The sequence below is a fragment of the Perca flavescens genome, chromosome 15 (assembly GCF_004354835.1).
Source record: "Perca flavescens isolate YP-PL-M2 chromosome 15, PFLA_1.0, whole genome shotgun sequence".
In the NCBI taxonomy this organism is placed as follows: Eukaryota; Metazoa; Chordata; class Actinopteri; order Perciformes; family Percidae; genus Perca; species Perca flavescens.
The window spans coordinates 28,865,859-28,874,950 of NC_041345.1; positions in this window are offsets into that span (position 1 = coordinate 28,865,859).

Consider the following 9,092-nt stretch of genomic DNA (forward strand, 5'->3'; position numbering starts at 1 on the left):
TTCACCCTGTGTGTTGAGCTCTCTGTTTTAGCTACAGAGTGAGGCATCGCACTTCTGTTCCATCTTTGTTGGGAGTCGCACATGCGCAGTAACAAAGTAAGGACTACTAGCCAGTCAGAAGCAGAGCATGAGGGAGTGCTCTGACAGCAGCTAGGCTAGCATTATAACGTGTGTTACAAAGTGACCACGTTGGTCTCTGAAGTAAAGGCTGGACTACCATAGAGCTGTTTGGAGCAGTTTGTGAACAGTGTTTTCTGTTGGAGATGGTAAGTCCCTTTGGGGGGGACTTTGGGCTTTTTCACTTTGTAAACCTATAATGTGCACAAAAAAAGATGTATAACACAATAAAGGAAAGGGGAAAAGCCAAAAAGCATAATATGAGCACTTTAAGTAAAATAATGTAAGTATCATCATGAAAATGTACTTCCAAGTATTAAAAGTAAAAAAATCAATGTACAGCTATGGATTAGTGCAGCTTTAAGTATTAAGAGACTTGTGCATTGGGGCATGCTTATGTTGGGAACCAAGAAGCTGGTGAAACCTGATTTAACCAAAAGGCCTCAGATTGAGCTGATCAGAGAGACAAATCGTGGCCTGTATGTAAACTCCAAAGCCTGGTTAATTCACACCTCTATGCGAAAGTGCCAGCCAGAAGGGAAACGCCTCACAACTGGCAGGAAGTCAAAGGACTACAAGATTGTAGTCTTCACCCTTTCAAGAGTTTCGAGTCTTCCTATTGGTTCAGCGGGACCATAAACACAGCATGAAATCTTAACCTATAAATAACCTGATCCTAGGACACTCCCTCGTCTTCCATTGCAACTCCGTTGCTGAGGGGAGCGCACAAGCGCTTGTGCTAAAACTTCCATTTTCTGGAGAAAGTGGATTTATTTTCGGTGTCCAAAGAGCACCGTGGATCCTACGAAAAACGCACCAATGTTTTTCATACCTGCAGGAGAAGGACAAACAACGTTTTCTTCTCAAAGTCGACTAAACTTGCCCCCTTGCTGCCTTTTTGGAGGGAAGTTTCTCCGTGGATGCTGACGAGCGCCAGGGACCCGCTCTGTTTCATTTCTGTGGAAATCTATGGACAGAAACAAACGGACTGACCCAAGCTAGCTTGTAGCTCCCGAGCTAACGGTGCTAGCTTCAGACGTGGAGTCGGCATCACCTTGTACAGAGCTAACACATGACCTAGTAACTAGGCTAAGCGTGTGCGTTGCCTAGCAACCCCCTCGGCTTCTTCAGCCCCTCCTCGTGCCCTCTTGAGGCTAAATAGTTTTGTGCAGCTCACAGGAGTAGCCATTTTGGTTTTTGTGTTAGGACTACATTTTGACCAAAGGGGTAAGCTTCGCTTCAGAACTCGAGCCATCTATGGCGCCATTTTCTTGCTAACTGGCCATCACCTCCTGTTAGCATTCCGCTGACCGCCATTTATTTTTTTACATCACTTGACTGCGAATAACTTTACATCAGAAATGTTTGAAGACTCTGTCCGTTGTTTAGTTCCAAAGAAACACGACAATGTATAAAAGGCTCCATTACCTTGTACCTCACGTTATGGCTCCGTAGCAGACGTTTTTGTAAATATAAGCTAACGATTGTGTCATAACCAAGTGACTTACTGTCGCATAGTAGAGGAATTACCGTACAGTACAGGAAAAGCTTGCAGGCAGTTTCGACTTACATTAGCTGTTTAGGTTTAATTACTAATGTTAACTAGCATGTTAGTTAGCAATAATTAGCCTGTGTCTATGTTATCTCCTTACATATACCTACACTCTCCGTCTCTGTAAGATTGGGAATGATTGAGATTTCTCTCGGCACAGCTACCAGAAGACTTCACACTTTCAGACACGTTGCTCACGTCACATTCTCTCAGTTGGAGGCTGCGCAGTAAAGCTGGCCATCACCGGAAAAGTGCTTCTAATAGCCTTCACTGGTCTCCGTCCAGAGCAACGGGGTCTATTGGTCCATTATATACTGTCTATGATTTTGACACCGCCCCTCCTCTTTCGCTCACACACACACACACACACACACACACACACACACACACACACACACACACACACACACACAGACGTGTCCATGACACATGCTGCTTTGTTTTTGCTTTGTTTTGGTTGTGATATTGTAAAAGATATATAAGTTTATTATTGAAGGATTATTGATTAGCTACTGATAATTGTGACGTTAATAAATCTTATTATACTTAATTAGCAGTTGCTTGTGATTATTTGTGTACTTGTTTTAATAATTGCTGGTCGATCAGGTCCGTGCTTGGATTCACCCCTTCCTTTATTTCCTTTTTAAAGGATTACCACAGAAATGAGACTGTTCCACAGTTTGATTATTGGTCCCTGACTTGCAGGGTGGTGCCCCGTTTTGATTGTTTGTCGATTTGATGAAGTTATTAATAACCATATTCATAACTTTATTAATATTGATAAAACATCGTTGATAATTTGCCAATGATCAAATCTGTACCCTACGAGAATCCTACACTTGCTTGATTGACAGGTGTCCTCCTGTATCACAGTCAGCTCTTGGGATTGCTTGCTTGTTCCACCCCAGCTGCACGCAGGCTTCCTCCACTCTGACCAAATGAAAATACCAAGCCTAACCATGTCATTTTCTTAACTCTATCCACACTACGTCCACGTTTTTCTACAGTGTGCATATGAATTAGGCGTATCAGTATAAAAAAATCAAATCAAGAATACTATTGTATTTTCATTTACTTTGCCCTTTCTGGTTTATTGGCATTTCTTTAAACCAGTCACAGTCGTCATGGATGGAGCCACGGCGCCTCTGCAAAATAGCCTCGGGTAAGGAACTTGTTTTGGTGGAACGTGCGTACGTTCAAAAGTTGTTTTAGTCGTGCAACAGAAAACTCTGATTGGACAGATAGTCTAGCTAGCTGTCTGGATTTACCCTGCAGAGATCTGAGGAGCGGTTAACCATAGTCCTCACAAATCCACCGGAGTTTACAATTACAACACAAAGAAAGGGGAAAGTAACAGACGTTTGGCCAAAAAGAGGGACATCCGGCAGAATTTCCAGCGGCAACAGAGCAATCCTGGAAGTGGAAGAGACTACTTTCCCCATACCAACTAGCAACCTAAGCCTTAAAGGAACACTACTCTAATTGGGAATTTAGCTTATTCACCGTAACCCCCAGAGTAGGACAAGTTGATACATACCCTTCTCATCTCCGTGCGTGCTGTAACGCTGTCTGACGGCTCCAGTGGCATCAGGCCGGCACAGAACATGCAGGTGAATGGTTCCAGTAATCCTACTGCTCCGAATAAGTGACAAAATAACACCAACGTGTTCCTATTTACATGTTGTGATTTATAGAGTCACAGCGTGTACAAAAAACAACGTAACATGAGACACAGCCGTCTTCTAACTGTAAACAAACCGGGAACTATATTCTCAGGCGGAAGAATATAGTACTTGGGCCGAGTGATATGCTCGCAGCAAGCCTGTCTGAGAATATAGTTCTCGGTTTGTTTACTGTTAGAAGATGGCTGTGTCTCATGTTACGTTGTTTTTTTTTGTACACGCCAGACTCTAAAATCTCAACATGTAAATAGGAACATGTTGGCGTTATTTTGTCACTTTTGTCACAATTGGGAGCAGTAGGCTAGTTGGAACCAGTTACCTGCAGGATCTGTGCTGGGCTAAGCTAATGCTGGAACCGTCAGACAGCGTTACAGCACGCACGGAGATGAGAAGGGTATGTATGGACTTGTCTTACTCTGGGGGTTACTGTGAATAAGCTAAATTCCCAATAAGTCGGCGTGTTCCTTTAAGTCCCCCATGTACGTGTACGTGTATGTTGGCCCTGACCCACCAACCTGATAATCGGCCGTCAGACAGTCTGGCGAGGTCGGTGACTTGAGTCTGTTCGGTGTGTTCCGTGGCCGACCTGACTTGCTGGGTTCGGAGGGCGGGCAGTCGGACTCACTCCACCGATCTGATTGGTGGCAGTGCTAACCCCGGGAAATAACCAGCGGGATGAGTGACGAACAGCCTCTCAAAATCTGACGAAAATCTTTCAAAATGACCTTTTGTCGATCTGAAGTGAAGACAGATTCAGCATTCGGCCTATTTTTTCCCGCTTAAAATGTTTTCAGAAACACATTTCAGTGAACTATTTTCGTAAAATAAGAGATCGTATTTCGAGCGAGCCTCCGTTACTATCGGCTGGAGAAGCCAGACCCACGTGACGCGTTCGTCATTCCCGGTTTACATTTTTTTTGTATTACGTCTCGCGCAGAATGTACGCTCAAGTCGGTGTCGCTTCGGTGTGTTCCGAGGCACTTTTTTTGGACATCGGGGGCTTAAGGTGCATCAGTGATGTGTTTGCATTGGTCGGAAGCTGCACCCAGAGGTGTGCGGCTGCTGTAATGCTCTGACTGACAGAGTGTTAATAACCAGGGAATAAATACTGTGCTGTTGCTGTAGGGGGGAGGGGAGGGGGTTGGGGGAGGGGGCGGAGACTGTAGTTTGCTGACGTCAGCGCTCCCCCTGCCCCACTCCCACTCTACCACTGGACAAAAAACGTGTGTGTGTGTGTGTTTTCTCTTACGCACACACTCAACTCACCCCGGTACCCTCTTACACAGACATTTCCCCCCTGGAATAATACTCCAGATGCTCACATTTTGAGATGCTCACAGATGCTCATATTTCTTTTTTAAATACACAAACAAACCAAACATTAACTCCCCCCCACACACACACTTTGCATCCTTTCTCTCATTTGGTTGGAGAGTTCTCACCGTGGATCTCTTCACATCCTGCAGGGAGGAGAAGCAACGACCTGTTGTGTAACTGCCCTGCCTGTGCTGCAGTAGGCAGGTGCTCATGTTGCCTCAGTGCGCCACCCAGTGGTGTGCTGCGAGGAACTATTTTCTATTTTCCCACTGGACACCCCAGCGCTTCATAGTGATGGACTGTTATAAGATATTAAAGATGCACCAGGTTAAGACCGATATGTGAAACCTAAGATGATAATGTTGATGATAATGTAATGTTATTCCAACAGCCGAGGAAAGTTCAGTCGAGGTTGGTGTGCATGAGCTACTCTCTCCTTTAAAGTGGCCATGTTATGCTCATTTTCAGGTTCATAATTGTAATTTGAGATTGTATCAGAATAGGTTTCCGTGGTTTAATTTTCAAAAAACACCATATTGTTTGTTGTACTGCCCATTGCTGCAGCTCCTCTTTTCACCCTGTGCTCAGGTCTCCGTTTTAGCTACAGAGTGAGACCTCCCAACTTCTGTAACATCTTTGTTGTCAGTGGCACACACGCAGTAGCTAGGTAAGGATCATATGAGCTAGCTAGCTGTTTTCTCCAACTTCGGCCAGTACAAGGCAGGATTAGCAGGGAGACTTCTTAAACGAGGGCGCGCTTCCAACTTTGCGTGGAATACCTGCAGAACAGGGACATGGAAGTAGTTCTATACAATTTATTTTGTAGATTAGGGTGAATTTGTGTGTGTTGTAGCAGCGTTTTGCCATTGAGAATGAGCCAGCATGCTAACTGCTAGTGCCCCTCGTTTGACGTAGAAAGCCGTGCCGATTTTGAACAGCTCACCCGGAGAATGAATGCAGGACACATTCAGAAACTGTACCTCACTCAAAACAGCATGGATGGATTTTTTTCAAAGTTTGTATGCGTTTGGAAGCACCAGAGACACAAAATAACACCCCAAATACCAGAAAAAGTGATTTGTTTTTTTCCATAACATGGGCACTTTAAAGCCTGAAACCAGAGACGTAATCCTCAAACTTGTACTAAGTGTGGAGCTGCTCCGTAGACAACAAATGGGAGTCTGATTATGTTCTATTCTATTGCGTTATCAGTTGTGAAACAGAAAAGGTTTCCATATACTCAGAACGTTCCCCTGGGTGCTCTCAGGGTCATCTAGAACATCTTTTACATTTTCTATGGAGCACATTTTATCTTGAGGACATCACATATGAGTTTTAGCACTCCAGTTTTTGGATTTGGAGAGTTGTTCTTGTTTACTTATATTTTTCAAAAGGTCTTTTAAGCCCTATTTGCATGGGACTATATTACAAGGGGACCTCATGTGATTTAGAAATGTATCCCCTCTTGTTTAGGTTTGGTGCAGTGCCTTTGTACAGGACAAGTGAAGTCTGTATTTTACTCATTTACTGACATTGTCCCCCGCATTCAATGTTGAGGCTCTGTCAAAACTTTAATTCACATAATTGCCAACACAATTCTAAATAACAGACACCCATTCCCACAAGACTAATATCACTCAACCTCAGTGTTTGGCAAAATATAGTAGTTCATTTACGGTGGAATTTTTACTTGACAAATAAGACATGGCAGATTTGCACGGGATTTAGACCAGATGACCTCCACAATTATTAGAAATTACTACAGGTCCCCAGGTAATACTAGTGCTGTGTGAATAGGGCTTTGGTGTGGTTTAGTGTGTGATGTAACACCATCTACTTTAAAGCTACAATTCTTTATCTGGTCACTAGGGGGAACATCTTGAAAACATAGCTCTGATATATTACATAATCAACTCACAAAGTTGTTATGCCGCCTACGTACACACCATTAGCACTGATGTGGAGTTGTGATTTTATGTGTTATGAGCTTCAGGTATTTAACACCGTTTTCAGAGAACAGCCTGATCCCCAATCCCAGAGTTCTGGATCCTAAAGGTGATGTACTGTGTACACTGTAGGTCCACAGAATGACATCATCATCATCATTTCTGGTATGGACATTTAAGGTCTCCAGAGGATGGTTTCCAACTATTTAAAATCACACAAGAAAAATATGCAAACCCACCCCAAATATCTTATTTTCTCATCTTTTAATTTCAGCCAGCCCAATCAATAAAAAAAAAAAAAAACATATACAAGTACTTATTAATTTATTTACACTTTTAAAATACACAAATACAGTGGCATTACAAATGAGGAGCAAAAGTCTTAAGGTGGGAGTGGAAAGAGAGATTTCCCATGAATCCACAGTAAGTGATGCGTTGTGGGACATGAGTGACCATATCCACCGCAGTTAAAAGCAACATTGGACAGGAGGTGACAAAATAAAGAACTGAGAGAAGCAGACATGACAGACTGAGAAAAAAAAACTATTATCCCTTAAAGTGTACTTGCATCTATCATAGCCATCATCAGTGTGACAAACAAAATTAATCCAATCACTTTTTTTTGTTGTTTTTCGTTTTTTCCGTTCAAGCCCCCAGGTGAGATTTTATTTATTTTTATATATATATATATATATATATATATATATATATATATTTTTTTTTTTTTAAGCTAATGGAGTGAGGCATTCCCAGTCCCTCCATACACCGCCGTTACTATCCAGAACCGTACAGCGGCTCATGTGGACGTGGTAGACAGTAAGCACATCCTATACACAACAGAACAAACATGTACAAATTACCACTACAACCCCTTCTCCCTCAAACTACAGAAAAACAGCCTACAATACTTTGCAACCAGTCTACCACATCGAGGACTTCCTACTTCCGAAATCGGCAGGATTCATTGGTCGGATCGGCCGACTGCTCAGGTGGAAGGACACAGGTCACCGGGGCCCGTGGCTCCAGTAGCGCTGGGACCTTTTCTTAAGACAACACTCGGTCCGAAAACCTCGCTCTCCACAAAACCTCCTCACTTTCCATTGAGCCCGATGTTAAAGGCACGCCGGTCCATTTTCTACCTGGACTCTGACCGCTCTCGTCAGACCTAACGGGGGTGTCCCGAGTTGGTCAGAAAGATCAGCTGATCAAGGTTTAATTGAACTGTACTAATTACATTAAGCCTTTTTTCGTCGGTTGTATCTCTGAACCTTATTGTGCGCCATCTATGCCACCCGTTTTTATAATTTTTTTTTTATTTCACGATACAGGAACACTTGGCATTTAGTATCGTGCTCCCCTAAAGTCATGGAACTTGCAACAAACTAAAAAATGGTCGAAAGGAAGGCAAAAGGGGATAAGCTATAAACCTTCCCCCTACCCCCCATTGTCTGGATCAATCCCCGAAAGCCCTGGATCTTACATTTCCCATGACGCAACTCGACAGTCTTCTCTACGGATGACAATCCACACCCGTTTCCACAGGCGGAGCAGTGCCCTTCGGGATTAATAAACTGATCTGGACGCGTAAACTTGGTGGAGTGTGCCTTTAATGTTGTCACGTGTCAAGGACAGACTGGCTCCAGTAGAGCCGACATAGTTTAGTTGTACACTGTGCTACCATGTAGCAACATCCGCTGCATTGGCACATAGTCTATGTTAAATTATTTAAATAAGGCTAGAAGACCAAACTCACTAAAGAGCCATTTGTTTTGCTTAACAGGATGCATTTCTCCAACAATAATGACTGCAAAATAACCACTAGTATGCCTCAGTTGTGGAGTTGTTGCCCAGTCTTGGACGGGGCTATACCAGCGCCTCGTTTGCTCTGTGCTGGTGGACTGAAACTGTCGAGTAGTATGATGTAGCATTCCATTGGGAAAAAAAGACATTTTAAGCATGGGTTAGGCAGACCGTGAGCGTTTGACGAGGTCTAGGTAGGAAATGGCCAGAGGGTCAAGTGGTCCAGAGTGAGGTCAGGATGGTAAAACCCTAAAAGTAAATAACGCCACAACAGGTTTATCCCCCACCCCCTTTGAGCTTGTAGAACCCTAAGACAGAAGCACACAAACACACAACAAAACCACATCACTATTCACCGGCTTAAAAACAACATCTCATCCATTCAATGTGGACAGATCGATTCATTCACAGCTTTCCAAGGCAGCACACCGCATCACAACCTGAAGACAGACAGAAAATGTGCCGTGTGTTTTTTTGGATTTACTACAACATCCTGGTTCCAATGCACCTGAGGAGGACCAAAAAAATAAAATAAACAAAGAAATAATAACTCTGGGGGATGTATGGGATCACCTTTGAAAATAGAGCATTCAAACACCTTTTGTCCTATTCTTAAAAACAACGTGGGTTATCCTACCTTTACATTTAAACCTTAAACAAAATAAAAAGTTGACTTGT